Genomic DNA, 17,749 nt, shown 5'->3' with positions numbered 1-17,749 from the left:
TAACTACTCATTCCTTCTAGTCTTTTTTGTGGTATTAAGAAAAAGGTCACAAATCAATCTCTCAATGTTATTTTTCTGGACCTTTATGTAAAGACACATTTTTATTTAAAAAATGTACTTGCTTTTAGCACTGAATAATATTAATGAAAACTTTCCCCTGTTGTTAAATATTATTTTCAATCCTGGATTTTAATGGCTTTGTAAATATTAAATAAATATGAAATTGTTGATGTAACTGATGCTCAAATTTACATTTAGGTTGTCTCCAATTTTCCTAATTATAAGCAATATCGTTATGACTCATACATAAATCTTTAATTGCAGTTCTAATATATTTTTAAGGTTAAATTCTTAGAAGTGGAATAATTGGAGCATGAATGTCTTTAAGATTCTTTTTACATTTGTCATAGTATAATCTGGACATGCATTTATGAATTGTAATACAGTGCAGTTCTTCAGTTGACAAGTGGGAAATCCCAGCAGTCGTTTTTAAATGATCTGACTTTATAAGCTCTAGAATGTCTAGTAGTATCCGGGTGGAGAGGCTAACTGTGACCTGTCTATCCTTGGGTGATGCCACAGTTACTCTCTACCTGGCTTCCTTTATCCCCATCACTGCCCAGCCTGCTCTTTTGGGTTGTGTTCATGGAGGTGTGAATGAGTGTGCTTGTGTGATGGTGAACTTGAACGCAGAGCCTTTCTCTTCAAAGTCCTCATGCCTATCAAGATGTTAGATATCCCCCACTTATTTTATGCTTATGGCAGCTCTGTATGCATCCAAATTCTTACTCCTTACATTTGTATGTCATTGTTCTTTAGTCACTAAGTCATATCCAACTCTTTGGCAACTCCATGGAATATAACCCACCTGGCTCCTCTGTCCATGGGATTCTCTAGGCAAGAATACTGGAGTGGGTTTCCATTTCCTTCTCCTGGGGATCTTTCTGACCCAGGGATTGAACCTATGTCTCCTACATTGGCAGGCAGATTCTCTACCACTGAGCGACCAAGGAAACTTCCAAACTCTATCTCCACGTCTGTGAACTTTCAGCATATTTTTTTTCCTTCTCTGTTCAATCACATTTGCTTTTCTACTAGCTCTGTCTGGAAGAACTCCAGTGCATTCTTACTATATCTCATCTCTGGACTCTATTTTTACTTGTTATTTCAACAGCCTCCAGCCAATTACAACATGCTGTCATAGTGATCAGTCATCGACCAGACTTTCTTGCAGTCCTATGAGCTTGAGGACCAGGAAAAATGTAAATGCCATTTGTGCATTTTCAAAATGAACAGAAAAGAAGAATACTAATAGCTAACATGTATTGGGCATGTAGTATATGCCAGGCAATATCTCAAGTGTTTTACATGTATTTTCTTATTTACTGCTTACAATAGCTTCAGGGCATAGGAAATGACTAGAAAATATATTTAGAAGTGTTGTTCTAGGAAATAGGTTTGGAAGTATTGTTAGCCTTCAGAGCAAATTGTGGGAAAGGCTTCTATTATTCACTGGAGAAACTAGCAAACTATTTGGTAATCTGTAATGTTAGCAATTGCATGTTGTAATTCAAAGAGATGATTGATGACCCTAATACTCCTGACTTAGGGAGTGGTTTACTTGTAGGATTAAATAGACCTGTTAAGTTTAAGGAAAAAAAAACTTCTTTCAGGTGAAAGAAGAAATTGCTTAGCATTACTCTACTGCAGAAGTAGCCAAACAATGGCCAATGGACCAAATTCAGCCAATTGTCAGTTTTGTAAATAAAAGTTCATTGAAACACAGGCACACTCAACTGCTTATGTATTTTCTATAACTGCTTTCCACTATAAAGGCAGGGTTGAGTAATTATAGCAGCGACAGTATGGCTGCTGGAGTTTAAATTTATGGTGATTGCTGGAGTTTAAATTTCTTTCAAGTAAGGGCTAACATACATATCTTTTTAACTTGTTTGGTAAATATTTGTTGTGCTAGGCAATATGGATACCAAAATGAGTAAGATAGTATGATTGTGGTGACATATATTTAAATGAATAATTAAAATATAGTGTGATAAAAGCCATGATGAAGTGCTATAAAGCATGTAGAAAGAAGAAGTTCTTGGAGTCAGGGGTGGGATGACTTCCCAGAGAATACGTTTAATTGAGTATCAATGGACATAAAAGAGCCTGCCAGGTGAAGGAGGGGAAAGAGAGGTGGGGCTTAACAAGTGTGTCCCAGCTCCCTTTGTGGGCATTTGAGTACTTTCCTCTGGTAGAGTTATGGAGCAGTGTCAGAAATAATCCTGCAGTGCAGGAGACACAAGCCACATGGGTTTGATCCCTGGGATGGGAAGATCCTCTGGAGCAGGTGATGGCAACCTACTCCAAGTATTCTTGCCAGGAAAATCCCATGGACAGAAGAACCTGGCAGGCTATAAGTTCATAGGGTTTCAAAGAGTTAGACATGACTGAGCAACTGAGCATGCATGCACTCATGTCAGAAATAAAGCTGGAGAACTAAGTAGGGACTGGGTTAAATGAGGTCAAATTTGATATTTTACCAAAATTACAATGAGACTACGGGCTAATTCCTTTTCGAAAAATATAGAAAAAAACATTTTGACTTCAGTGCTGACAATCGGAGGGAAGAGGAAGAGTCAAGGCAGAGATGACCAATGAAAGGTGACTCCATTCATTCATTTATTCCACAAATACTTTTCTAGTATTTGTATGTGCAAGGCACTGTTTTAGGTACTAGAAATACATCTACATCTATAGACATAGCAGACTAAGTTCCTGCTTTCAATGAGATTTCAATCAAGCCATTCTAGTGTGTGGGAGGGCATACTAGGTAACAGCTGTGAAAATCAAAACTACAAGACACAGGAATAGAGTGAGAGGTCCTGTTTTCAATATGGAAGTCAGAAAAACCCTCTCTTTAGAAGTGAGTCTGAGCATGGACCTGAATGAAGTGATCCCTCGGGATAAAGAGATCCAGATGGAGGCAGCATCAAATGAGAGACCCTAAAAGGGGAGCCTATTTGGCTCCTTTAGGGAATGATGAGGAAGCCTTCATGGCAGGAGCAGCCTGGGAAAAGGAGAGAGTGGCAAGAGCTGAGATCATAGAAGCAGCCAAGATCCAACCTTATAGAGCTATTTGGGCAAAGGTAAAGGCTCTGGGTATTATTGAGTGTGATGACAAGGCATCTCAAGGGTAGTGAGTAGGACAGTGGTATGTTCCACCCTAAATATATTGCAAAGCTCGATCTGTCTACTGCTTGAAGAGAAGGTTATATACAGAAGATGGTGGAAGCAGGAACTCAGTTGGGAGCCTTTGCCATCACCCAGGTAAGGCATGATGTAGTTTAAATTAGGGTGGCAGAAGAGCTGGAAAAGAGCCAGAATCAGAAAACATTTTTAAATTAGAGCTAACAGGATTTGTTGACATATGTGAGGTCTGAGAGAGAAACTTGTTAGGAATTACTCCAAGGTTTGGCCTGAGCAACAATATACTTGCTGCTAATTGAGACAAGAAGCAGGTTTGAGGTGAGGGAAATCAAGAGTTCAGTTTTGAACATGTCTAATTGACTGGTAGCTGATGACAGAGCAGACAGTACTGCTTGTAGTAGTCTAGGCAAATGAAGATGACAGAAAGCTTCCGTTAGAGCAGGAGTCCCAACCTCAGGGACCTAAAGCATGATGATCTGAGGTGAAGCTGATGATAGAAATAAAGTGCACAACTAATGTAATGTGCTGGAGTCATCCCGAAACCATCCACCTCCACCATCCAGTTCATGGGAAAATTGTCTTCCATGAAACAGGGCCCTGGTGCAAAATAGGTGGAGCTTAAAGTACCGACAGTGGACTGGAGAGAAGTGAAGAGACTTAGCAGATACTCAACGGACCACCCTGGTGGTCCAGTGGTTAAGACTTCACATCCGCACTGCAGAGGGAATGGGTTCAGTCCTTTTTTGGGGCACCTAGAATCTCACATGCCACAGAGCCAAAAGAAAAAAAAGGGGAGATACTCAAAGTAGATAACAACTTAGGTAAAGGAGAAGAAATGGGGAAAGATGCCTAGCTTCTGGCTTGGTCAACTGGAATGATATTGTTTCTCACTTAGTGAGAAAATCGAGAGGAATGAATCACCCCCAATTAAATAGAAAGTCTTCGTGTCTCTCCCATATTCTTCTTTAGACCTAACATATCTCTGGTTCCAAAAAAGTGGGGTCATCAAACTTGTTTCATAAAGGGTCAAAACATAGTTTCACCTTTTGTAGGCCATACTGTTGCTGCTGTAATTACTCAACCCTGCCTTTATAGCAGTCATAGAAAATATATAAGCAGTTGAATGTGCCTGTGTTTCAATGAACTTTTATTTACAAAAACTGACAGTGGGCTGAATTTGGTCCATTGGCCATTGTTTGGCTACTTCTGCAGTAGAGTAATGCTAAGCAATTTCTTCTTTCATCAGAACTTAAGATTTTTATATTGTCAGAAGCAGAGGTGAGACAGGAAATCATAATACTTACCATACAAGCAGAACCACGGCAAAATGTGCAGAGCTGGATTCATTAGCAGTGGGGCCCAGTGACAGAGCAATGGGGAGCAAGACGTTATCAGAGGAGGGGAAATTCCGCTTTTCCTTGAGGCCTTATCTTTCTGGTAAATGATTGACCATGGTAGAGAGACTCCATGTGGTCCATATTTTTCCCAGCGATGGATTCTCATAACAATAAGAATAATTTCAAGGAAGTAAATGATCAGCTAAATACTGAAAACATGCCATGTGTTTTACTCCAAAGGAAGGCCTTTCTGTACCTGATGAATATTTCTATACCCTGAGCAAATGTGGGCAAAGAGATGTTTGTAAAACAAACCAGAGAAGAAATAACATATGGGAAAGAAAAAAAAAAATCTATCTCTGGAACTGTTTGCTGAGTTCCAGTTTTGGAAGAATAGGTTTTCTTAAAGTGAGACTCACCTCTAAGGTATAACTTACTGGCAACTTTCATCTAGCATTTTATTTCCTGGAAGAATGGAAGCCCTGGTAGTTAACACACTGTGCAGCAGTGAGAATCTTGTCACATCAGTTCTGGCTTGGCTTTACATCCAGACATGGCCTTGGAGCACCGTGTCTTTGATCCTGATATCTTTTGTATTCCTTGCAGCTTTGAACTCTATTATACGCCATAGAGACAGATCCTCTTTGGGCTTTGAAGTTTTTCTCATTCTCAATGTGTGTGATCTTTGAGGCTCTGGAAAAGTCTATTTAGAGCTTGCCATAAGAATTTTCCTCCACGTGTTGGCATTTGAAAGATACCTAGCCTACTTCCCTTGTGTACTAACCCCCACCCTCACCCTCCCACCTTCCTCTATAAGGTCTTCAAAAACAATCAAAAGTAGTGCTTTTAGAATTGCATAGAAAATCCATTAAGCATAATTTCCATCTGTGTGAATTTTTTCCCTGGCATTTTCTATAGCCAGCATATTTTTAAAAGGCATATTAAGCTGTCATCATCAACATGTTTGATTCTAGGTTTCTAGATACACAGTAAAACTTTAGCTTGTCTTTTTTGTCTTAAAAGGAAATTTATTCAATTTCAAATGAGCACATTTAACATTTAGTGGGTAAAGCATTGATCTTGGAATCAGAATGTGTAGGTTTAAAATCCCAGGTCTATTACTTGATCTTAAGTAGGATCTTAAGTCTCCTTACCATGCTGAGCACCAGTCTGTTCTGAAAAAAGGGCATCATGTTATAGATTACATAGTTATTGTGAAGATGAAATGAGCCAATGTTAAAACTGTCCTTAGTGTGTTGCTTGCTATGTAATCGGGGTTTAATCAATGTCACAGTCTCCCCACTTCCAAGCAGGAAGTTCTAAACCTAGGAACAAAGAAGGTAATTTGCAGTGGAGATGTGAGGGTTAGGGCATCTTTCATGATGCTCTTGGTCAGCTCGTCCTCAAAATGTGGTCCCCAGACCAGCCACAGCAGTATCACCTAGAAACTTGTTAGAAATGCATTTTTGGGGCCTCATTCTGGATGTACAGAAACTCTGTTGGCGAATCCAGCCATGTGTTTGAACCAAGCTTTCTTGGTAATTTTGATGCTCTCTTGTGATCCTGGAGCACCACTGCTCTGATGCTCTTATTATGAAAATATTTCATATGAGTTATTTTAGTCCTTCTGTTTTTTTTAAAGCATTTTTAAGAATAAAAGCATACTGTTAAAAAAAAAAAAAAAAGTTAGCTGGGCCCCCAAAAAAGTTACCATTATAAACCCAAAGTAGCATAAACGAAAAAATAAGAAATTTTTTCTTCCCCAGAAAAGATTCTACCTGATTTGAAAATATAGGATTCTGGGTAGGTGTATATCTAGAATATGGAAAGAAAGATCACATGGATGAGAACAGAGGCTGTTTCTTCAGCACTTGCTGTAACAAGGGAGTCAGCCATCATCACTTGCATTTAGCAAAGACTCAAAGTCAGGATGGGGAGTAGAAAAGCTTGTCATGAAACAGAACTTAAGCTGTGCTCTGATCAGAGATTGTTGACCTAGAAAAGCAGGAAGTGCATAAGAAGTGGGGCATCTAATGTAATTGCTTTGAGGAGTGTATTTGGCTTTCTGTGGTAAGTCTTGAGTTGGAAGCAGTTAGGGTGGGTGGTTTTGGTCAGTGTTTCCCCTAACAGTAGGAGAGGAAAAATATGGAAGCTAGAAGTCACTGAACAAGTCCTAACCTTTCTGGACTGGTGCCACAGAGACTGCCAGAGTTTTATTGCTATATAGGGTCTGGCTATTGTTTGTATGTCAATTTCCCAAGAAATCTAGAAGGAAATGGCATATATTTAAAGGAATGCCAACAAAGGTCAGTTTGGTCCAAGTTATGATTTTTCAGTAGCTGTGTACAGATGTGAGAGTTGGACCATAAAGAAGGCTGAGCGCCAAAGAATTGATGCTTTTGAACTGTGGTGCTGAAGAAGACTCTTGAGAGTTCCTTAGACTGCAAGGAGACCAAACCAGTCAATTCTAAAGGAAATCAACCCTGAATATTCATTGGAAGGACTGATGCTGAAGCTGAAGCTCCAGTACTTTGGCCACCTGATGGGAAGAGCTGACTGATCAGAAAAGCCCCCGATGCTGGAAATGATTGAGGGCAGGAGGAGAACAGGGTGACAGAGGTTGAGATGGTGGATGGCATCACCGACTCAATGGGCATGAGTTTGAGCAAACTCCAGGAGGTAGTGAAGGACAGGGAAGCCTGACATGCTGCAGTTGATGGGGTCACAGTCGGACATGACTTAGCAACTGAATGACAACAAAGGAAAGACAAAGTAGTTTTACAACTTGGAGCAACGTGCCCACGGAAGATAGGACCATAGGTTTCCACTTTCTCACAGAGACTGGGAGATGGGGGCTTTCTTTACCTTGATTGCATTTCAAAGGGCTACCACATCCTTGCAGAAGACATCCTTACTTGAAAAACTGGCAAGAGGCTTTTAAAAAGACTTACATCCCAAAGGGCAGAGAAAGAGTTTACAAGTTTTCTGAAGTAAAATGCTCTAAGAAAAGGGAGGCCATAGTCTGGAATAAGAAGTCTATCTGAAGTTTAGTCAAACTGAGTGAAAAAGTTAAGGCCTTCTTGTTCAACATCCAGTCTTTTATCACTATAGGAAATGCCATGGACCTTACACTTAAGGTTAATAAAATTCACACTGGGAAGAAACCATCCAGTTTTAGTCAGGCTCTCCCATTTAATTCAGAGTGCTTTTGTATTCTTTGTGCTGACTGTTGATTGGTAAGAAAATGAACACTGTTTTCTCTAATTTACTTGCAATTATTTGACAAAGGACATCGCAGTGGTGGGCAGGTTGGGTAAAGAAAGCTATTGGTTAGGGAGTATTTTGAACTGTTTGGAATGCTTAATGGATGTGGTGCGTGTATTTTCAAGAAGAGTGTTTTTTGTGTGGTTGGCATGCACAGCAGTGGCAGAGGAGAGACTTTCTGCAGAGATCGTTGGTCCAGTGATGAAGCTCTGTGGTCAAACATAATTTTATTGCAAAGTGCAATACATAAAAAGAAAAAGAACTACTGTTATTACCCTGTCTCCTTGTTTCCCTTCCTTCCCAGAAGGAGCCCTGCAGTGATTCCCAGGGAACTGTCAAGAAACACCTTTGTTTCCCTCATTGGATATTTTCTTTGCACTTGACTTTTATAGCAACACACTCACCTGGTGTTCCCCAGTGATGTCCCCTCTGCTTTCTTTCTCAGTTTCCTCTGCTGGTTCTTCCTTCTCTATTGCGTATCTCAGTATCAGATTTCATCAAGACTCTGGCCCTCTTCTTGAATGATTTCATCCTTCCTCAAGGCTCTAAATTGCATAGAAATGCTGGAAATCCCAAGTGTGTTTCTCAGACCCAGTCATCCTTTCTGAGCTCCAATTGCCTGCTTGACATCTCCACCTGAATGTTTTATGCATATCTCACACTTAATGTGTTTCCCATTTCACTTAATGGTACCATCTTTTACTCAGAGAAGCAAATCAGAATTATGACGTTCATTTCTGCTTCTTTCTGTCCATTCATGGTATATATTGTTCTTACCTATACCTCTATTTCTCAAATATACCTTCATTCCACCCACATCTCCATCTCCAGGGCCACCACCCTACTCCAAGCCATTGTCTTCCCTTACCTGGACCCTGGCAAGGTCCAGGGTTTACTTACTTTCTCTCACATTTAGATCCCCAATGTCATTTTTCTCCTTAAATCACTTTACTGTATTCTCATTTATTGGCTAATAAAGCATGAGCTTCTTACCAGCCCATCCAAAACCCTCTGGATACGACTCCTAACTGCTTTTTGAAGTTCATCTTGGATTTTTTTATTCCTTGTTCATTCCTCTCTGATAGTGAACACAAAAAACATCTTTCCTGTCTCAAGGCCTTTGTACTTGCTCTTCTCCTGGTTCCCCTAACCCTAACTCTTGGATCCTTTGTGTGTATCAGAACAACTAAATCCAGTGTTCCCTGATTTCTTAAATGTTCCCTCTAATCTAGTTGTTCTCTATCACCATCATGCCAATGCCCTTGAGAGTCTTACAGCCCCACGTGTGATTCATGAACTAGTGGCAGGAGTATCGCTGATACTCTTCATGAGCCTGTATGTGGGCTTGTGAGGAACACAGAACCCCAGACCCCATGTTAGGCCAAAACAATCAGAATCTGCATTCTAACAGTATTCCCAAAAGATACATGTGAGCACTAAGGTTTAAGAGTGTAACTTTGAAACACTGATCACAAACTGTATTTTTTTGTTAGTTGTGTACTTTCATCAGTGGTGAACTCCATGAAGGTGGGGACATTGTCCACCTTCTTTACTGTTGAATCCTAGTGCTTGGCATAGATTTTGGCATATGGTTGGCAATGATGCTGAAGCTGAAGCTCCAATACTTTGGCCACCTGATGTGAAGAACTGACTCACTGGAAGGGACCCTGATGCTGGGAAAGATTGAAGGCAGGAGGAGAAGGGGACGACAGAGGATGAGATGGCTGGATGGCATCACCGACTCGATGGACATGAGTTTGAGTAAACTCCGGGAGTTGGTGATGACAGGGAGGCCTGGCGTGCTGCGATTCATGGGGTCGCAAAGAGTCGGACATGACTGAGCAACTGAACTGAACTGAACTGGCAATAAATACATATCTGATAAATGAGAGATTTACTCTGACTTCCTCAATTGATCCAGAATGAAACAGGCTCAGAAAATTTTGAAATTACATAGCTATTTTAACAAAACAAGTGGGAGTGCAGGTGTGGGGGGAAGAGAGATGTCCGTGTATGCCCTTGAGACCCATTATTTTGGATGATAGAGCATAACTATCTAAAACTTCCTTAGCTATTGTCCCTATATGGGCTTCTGGTATTAATACCAGTGATTACTTGTTTATATTACATTTTGTCATTTACAATACATTTTCATGTATAAACCTATGTTAAAATTTACCCAGAATTATTGTCATAGATATTCATTTGTTAAGAACAGAGAAAATGGTAAACAGAGCCAGCAAATTTGTGGAATTTCCTTAATGGGTCAAAAGATCACTGGAAAAGCAAAAGAAGAGAGGGAGAGAAAGTAAAATTTCTCATAAGAATAACTGTCAAATAACCGATTTAGTGGAGTGGCCAGCCCTTTGGCCAGATGAGAGTTGCTTGGTGGTGGTTGACAGTAATCTTGAAGGGTGTCAGAGGCAATCCAAGGACCTACCATGAAGTTAGTAGACATAGTTCTTAACATATTTTAATTATCTTGACTGGACTTACGTTTAGTTCAAAGGACAAATCTGCCTAATTAAAAATTCTGTGGTTACATTTTGCCCTTCACTTGCAAAGCTTCGCTGTATCTAGCTCCTAATTGGCATGCCATGAATGAACCATAACACTGAACTTGGGGATCTCTGACCCTGACATTCCCACTTAATTTGAAATATACATTCTCTGGAACCAAAGGTGTTCACTTCAGACTCTGAATCTGTTCCTTTCTTCTGCAAGAGGAAGGCAATTGAGGGGAGATGGTTCTTATGGTGAGGGTGTGGTTGATGGACAATCTATGTTCTGAGGATATGTTCAAATACTGTCCATAGACAAGACAGGGACCTAAAATCAGTCAGTCCTACCTGCCTCAAGTACAAGAAACCATACAGCATCCTGATATAGGGTCATCCATGTATTCACTAGTAGCAAAGCTAGTGGAGGTGATGGAATTCCAGTTGAGCTTTTTCAAATCCTAAAAGATGATGCTGTGAAAGTGCTGCACTCAATATGCCAGCAAATTTGGAAAACACAGCAGTGGCCACAGGACTGGAAAAGGTCAGTTTTCATTCCAGTCCAAAAGAAAGGCAATGCCAAAGAATGCTCAAACTACCACGCAATTGCACTCATCTCACACTCGAATAAAGTAATGCTCAAAATTCTCCAAGCGAGGCTTCAACAGTATGTGAACCGTGAATTTCCAGATGTTCAAGCTGGATTTAGAAAAGGTAGAAGAACCAAATATCAAATTGCCAACGTCTATTGGCTCATTGAAAAAGCAAGAGAGTTCCAGAAACACATCTTCTACTGCTTTATCGACTATGCCAAAGTCTTTGACTGTGTGGATCACAACAAACTGTGGGAAATTCTGAAAGAGATGGGAATACCAGACCACCTGACCTACCTCTTGAGAAATCTGTATACAGGTCAGGAAGCAACAGTTAGATCTGGACATGGAGCAACAGACTGGTTCCAGATAGGGAAAAGAGTACGTCAAGGCTGTATATTGTCACTTGCTTATTTAACTTATCTGCAGAGTGCATCATGAGGAATGCTGGGCTGGATGACGCAGAAGCTGGAATCAAGGTTGCCGGGAGAAATATCAATAACCTCAGATATGCAGATGACACCACCCTTATGGCAGAAAGTGAAGAAGAACTAAAGAGCCTCACTTTCACTTTGATGAAAGTGAAAGAGGAGAGTGAAAAAATTGGCTTAAAGCTCAACATTCAGGAAACTAAGATCATGGCATCTGGTCCCATGACTTCATGGCAAATAGATGGGAAAACAATGGAAACAGTGAGAGACTTTATTTTTCTGGGCTCCAGAATCACTGCAGATGGCGACTGCAGCCATGAAATTGAAAGACGCTTGCTCCTTGGAAGAAAAGTTATGACCAACCTAGACAGCATATTAAAAAGCAGAGACATTACTTTGCCAACAAAAGGTCCATTTAGTCAAAGCTATGGTTTTTCCAGTAGTCATGTATGGATGTGAGAGTTGGACTACAGAGAAAGCGAGAGCCCAAGAATTGATGCTTTTGAACCGTGATGTTGGAGAAGACTCTTGAGAGTCCCTTAAACAGCAAGGAGACCCAACCAGCCCATCCTAAAGGAAATCAGTCCTGAATATTCATTGGAAGGACTGATGCTGAAGCTGAATCTCCAATACTTTGGCCACCTGATGTGAACTGATGTCATTTGAAAAGACCCTGATCCTGGGAAAGATTAAAGGCGGGAGGAGAAGGGGACGACAGAGGATGAGATGGTTAGATGGCATCACAGACTCAGTGCACATGAGTTTGAGTAAACTCCAGGAGTTGGTGATGGACAGGGAGGCCTGGTGTGCTGCAGTCCATGGGGTTGTAAAGAGTCAGACATGACTGAACAACTGAACTGAACTGATGTATTCTTCTTTTCTATTGTGATAAAATGTACATGTCATAAAACTTACCATTAATATATACAGTAACCATTTTACATGTACAATTGAGTGACAAGATGATCACTCACAGTGGTGTGCAGCCATTACCATTATCCATTTCCAGAATTTTTTCAAACCCCAAATAGAGATTCTATACTCATTAAATAAATCCCCATTCCCGTCTCCTCTACCTATCCCAGCCCCTGGTAAATACTATTCTGCTTTGTTTCTCTAAGAATTTGCCTGTTCTAGGCTCTTGGTATACATGGAATTATACAATGTTTGTCTTTTTGTGTCTGGTTTATTTCACAGAGCATAATGTTTTCAGGGTTTATCCATATTGTAGCATGGATGAGAACTTAATATCTTTTTATCACTGAACAGAAATTCCCCAGTCTGTTTATACTGCATTCTTTTTATCCTTTCATCTGTTGATGGACTCTTGAGTTGTTTCTCCCTTTTGGCTATTGTGAATAATGCCGTTATGAACAATGGAGTGCATATCTCTATTCATGTCCATGCTTTTTATTCTTCAGAGTGTATACCTAGGACTGATACTGCTGAATCAGATAGTCTTTCTGTATTTAGCATTTTGAGAAAGCACCAAACTATTTTCCATAGCAGTTGCACCATTTTGCGCTTCTATCAGAAAGGCACTGAATTTCCAGTTTATTCTCTTTCTCACCAACACTTGTTATTTTTCAGTTTTTAACAACTGTAGTTTATAATAACTACCCTAACAGGTGTGAAGTCGTATCTAACTGACACCTAGATATTCTTAAACACTTGCTAAGCCAGGGCACTCACAATGACACTGGGAAGCTCCTGTGGACCATCCTTAGTTATTAGAAAGTTATCATCCACTACTAAATCTTCCCTCCCTTTAGCAGTGATTCTTAAATTTGGTTGCACATCAGAACCACTTAGGAGCTTTTAAAAATTCTGATATTCAGGCTGCAACCCAGACTAACTAAATCAGAGTCTTTGAGAGTCAGGTTCTAACATCAGCATTTTCTAAGGCTCTTCAGGTGATTTCCATATGCAGCCAATGCTGAGAGCCACTGTTTAGAGACTGCTCACTGGTCCCACATAGTTACATAATCTGTAAGCCGTAAACTCTGACAACCTATTGCTGAGCTTCACTGACGACCCCCATTTAACAGCCAGGCTTTCAGTCCCCACTTGCTGTTCATATTACTAGCTAAATGTATCTATATTCTTGCTTATCTATTTATTGCTCTCTGTTTTGCTTATTTCTGCTGCTCTAAGGCTACAACAATGCCTAATGCAGGGCAGGTGCTTAGAAAGTATTGTTGAATGAATTAATGCATAAATCTACTCTTATTTCAAAGGACAGTCCTCAGAGAGTTAACAATAGCTTTTATGTCTCATCCTTGGGTCTTCTCTTGTCTAGGTAAAACCTTTTCTATACCTGCAACCTGTCCAAAGACACTGAAGAATAAACCTCACCATTATGAATTCACTATCTTTCTCTCAGCAAGTAATTATGCACTTCCTATATACTTCATCTACCTTTACACTGCACATACCATAGGTTAGACACTGTGCCAGGTACTAGGAATTGTGGTGAAAAAGATAACCAACCAAACGTCAGTCTGTGGAGGTAGGACACAGACAATAATAACAGAAGTTATTATTCTGGATAACAATAAAGGTTATAAAGAAAATGAAAAATGTTTGAGTGTGGCACATTAAATGGTAGTGAACTTTAATCTGAAACCTGAATATTGAGAAGAAGCATTCCAAGAAGAAGGCACAAGTTTAGAGACCTAGAGAGGGGAACAAGTTTCACAGGGATTCTGAGTCAAAGCCTCCAAGAAGGACAAGGCAAAAAGCATTGTTACCTCTTTTATTAGACGCTTTGCCTTGATTAACATGGCCTAAATCGAAATAGTTTGGGGTGGGCTAAACAGCCTACTGAAGTCTTTCCTCATTGAGTTAAATCTCACCTGTCTATGATTTGTACCAGCAATAGCTGGAGTTTAGGTGCAGAAGGGTGATTTAGATGGACATAACCTAAAATTTCCTTTTATCTGAATCCAGCCATAAGGACTTCAGTGAAGCAACAAAGCTACTTGTGAGCTGAGTGGAAATTTCTGATTCCTTATTCCAGTTGTCATCTTGTCTTCTATGCCAGGTTTAACAAAAGAGGTTTCAGACAAAGCCAGAGCCCAGATTTGGAGGGCTGATGCCATTTCAAACTAGCAGGTATCTTGGTTTTCAATCAAAAGAGCTCAGTGAAGATAGATCTTTCTTGTTGTTTGGACCTGAGTGCCCAGTTCAGTTCAGTTCCTCAGTCATGTCTGACTCTTTACAACCCCATGGACTGCAGCACACCAGGCCTCCCTGTCCACCATCAACTGCCTGAGTTTACTCAAACTCATGTGCACTGAGTCTGTGATGCCATCTAACCATCTCATCCTCTGTCGTCCCCTTCTCCTCCCGCCTTCAATCTTTCCCAGGATCAGGGTCTTTTCAAATGACATCAGTTCACATCAGGTGGCCAAAGTATTGGAGATTCAGCTTCAGCATCAGTCCTTCCAATGAATATTCAGGACTGATTTCCTTTAGGATGGGCTGGTTGGGTCTCCTTGCTGTTTAAGGGACTCTCAAGAGTCTTCTCCAACATCACGGTTCAAAAGCATCAATTCTTGGGCTCTCAGCTTTCTCTGTAGTCCAACTCTCACATCCATACATGACTACTGGAAAAACCATAGCTTTGACTAAATGGACCTTTTGTTGGCAAAGTAATGTCTCTGCTTTTTAATATGCTGTCTAGGTTGGTCATAACTTTTCTTCCAAGGAGCAAGCGTCTTTCAATTTCATGGCTGCAGTCACCATCTGCAGTGATTCTGGAGCCCAGAAAAATAAAGTCTCTCACTGTTTCCATTGTTTTCCCATCTATTTGCCATGAAGTCATGGGACCAGATGCCATGATCTTAGTTTCCTGAATGTTGAGCTTTAAGCCAATTTTTTCACTCTCTTCTTTCACTTTCATCAAAGTGAAAGTGAGGCTCTTTAGTTCTTCTTCACTTTCTGCCATAAGGGTGGTGTCATCTGCATATCTGAGGTTATTGATATTTCTCCCGGCAACCTTGATTCCAGCTTCTGCGTCATCCAGCCCAGCATTCCTCATGATGCACTCTGCAGATAAGTTAAATAAGCAAGTGACAATATACAGCCTTGACGTACTCTTTTCCCTATCTGGAACCAGTCTGTTGCTCCATGTCCAGATCTAACTGTTGCTTCCTGACCTGTATACAGATTTCTCAAGAGGTAGGTCAGGTGGTCTGGTATTCCCATCTCTTTCAGAATTTCCCACAGTTTGTTGTGATCCACACAGTCAAAGACTTTGGCATAGTCGATAAAGCAGTAGAAGATGTGTTTCTGGAACTCTCTTGCTTTTTCAATGAGCCAATAGACGTTGGCAATTTGATATTTGGTTCTTCTACCTTTTCTAAATCCAGCTTGAACATCTGGAAATTCACGGTTCACATACTGTTGAAGCCTCGCTTGGAGAATTTTGAGCATTACTTTATTCGAGTGTGAGATGAGTGCAATTGCGTGGTAGTTTGAGCATTCTTTGGCATTGCCTTTCTTTTGGACTGGAATGAAAACTGACCTTTTCCAGTCCTGTGGCCACTGCTGTGTTTTCCAAATTTGCTGGCATATTGAGTGCAGCACTTTCACAGCATCATCTTTTAGGATTTGAAAAAGCTCAACTGGAATTCCATCACCTCCACTAGCTTTGTTCCTAGTGATGTTTCCTAAGGCCCACTTGACTTTGCATTCTAGGATGTCTGGCTGTAGGTGAGTGATCACACCATCGTGGTTATCTGGGTCATGAAGGTCGTTTTTGCATAGTTCTTCTGTGTATTCTTGCCACCTCCTCTTTATATCTTCTGCTTCTCTTAGGTTTATACCATTTCTGTCCTTTATTGTGCCCACTTTTGCATGAAAAGTTTCCTTGGTGTCTCTAATTTTCTTGAAGAGATCTCTAATCTTTCCCATTCTATTGTTTTTCTCTAAGTCTTTGCATTGGAATCGCTGAGGAAGGCTTTCTTATCTGTCTTTGCTGTTCTTTGGAACTCTGCATTCAAATGGGTGTATCTTTCCTTTTCTTGTGTGTTTTTCGCTTCTTTTTTTCGTAGCTATTTGTAAGGCCTCCCTAGACAACCATTCTGCTTTTTTGTATTTCTTTTTCTTGGGGATGGTCTTGATCACTGCCTCCTGTGCAATGTCATGAACCTCCATCCATAGTTTTTCAGACACTCTATCAGATCTAATCCCTTGAATCTATTTCTCACTTCCACTGTGTAGTCATAAGGGATTTGATTTAGGTCATACCTGAATGGTCTAGTGATTTTTCCTAACTTCTTCAATTTAAGTTTGAATTTGGCAATAAGGAGTTCAGGATCTGAGCCACAGTCAGCTCCGAGTCTTGTTTTTGCTGACTATAGAGCTTCTCCATCTTTGGCTGCAAAGAATATAACGAATCTGATTTCGATATTGACGATCTGGTGATGTCCATATATAGAGTCTTCTCTTGTGTTGCTGGAAGAGGGTGTTTGCTATGACCAGTGCAGTCTCTTGGCAAAACTCTGTTAGCCTTTGCCCTGCTTCATTCTGTACTCCAAGGCCAAATTTGCCTGTTATTCCAGGTATTTCTTGACTTTGTACTTTTGCATTCCAGTCCCCTATAATGAAAAGGACATCTTTTTTTGGGAGTTAGTTCTAGAAGGTCTTGTAGGTCTTCATAGAACCATTCAACTTCAGCTTCTTCAGCATTACTGGTCAGGTCATAGACTTGTATTACTCTGATATTGAATTGTTTGCCTTGTAAATGAACAGAGATCATTCTGTCGTTTTTGGGATTGTATCCAAGTACTGTATTTTGGACTCTTTTTGTTGACTCTGAGGGTTACTCCTTTTCTTCTAAAGGATTCTTGCCCACAGTAGTAGATATAATGGTCATCTGAATTAAATTCACCCATTCTAGTCCACTTTAGTTCACTGATTCCAAAAATGTCGATGTTCACTCTTGCCTGAGTACCCGGTGGTGGCCCAAAGAGCAGGCAGCTTCTCCCCGTCTAGATGCTAACACACTCTGGCGACTTAGTTCCTCTCACTGGGTCTTAGTTTCTTCATATTGAAATGTGTGTTTGGGTCTAAAAGTTTTAAGATCCTTTGAAACTTCATTTAAAAGAACATTTTAAAAAACACATTAAAAAACAAATATTTTCCTGCAGCTTCTGAATAATCTGCATTTTTTGTGCTTTTATTGACAGGGGACACTCACTTCCAAGTTAGCAAGACAAAACTGAGTTGACATTAGGAGGGCAGGGTTTATAGAAACAAATTGGTTGCTGAAACTCAGAAGCACACAAATTTGAGCTGTTGTATTGGGCACCAAAAGAAATGTAGTTCAAGGCAGTGAAAGGAATCCCTGAGTTTATTGATGGATTCTGTATTTCCAGTGGGTTTCACATAATCCAAGAACAGTTTGTCCA

General features: G+C 40.3%; 1 protein-coding gene across 5 annotated transcripts in view; it reads left to right on the top strand.

Moving 5' to 3' along the window:
* Positions 1-17,749, top strand: part of HTR4 (5-hydroxytryptamine receptor 4) — a 186,170-nt gene that overhangs the window by 80,763 nt on the left and 87,658 nt on the right. The gene's annotated exons all lie outside the window — the stretch shown is intronic.

The sequence above is a fragment of the Dama dama genome, chromosome 9 (assembly GCF_033118175.1).
Source record: "Dama dama isolate Ldn47 chromosome 9, ASM3311817v1, whole genome shotgun sequence".
Classification (NCBI taxonomy): domain Eukaryota; kingdom Metazoa; phylum Chordata; class Mammalia; order Artiodactyla; family Cervidae; genus Dama; species Dama dama.
This window is presented reverse-complemented; position numbering and strand designations above follow the sequence as displayed.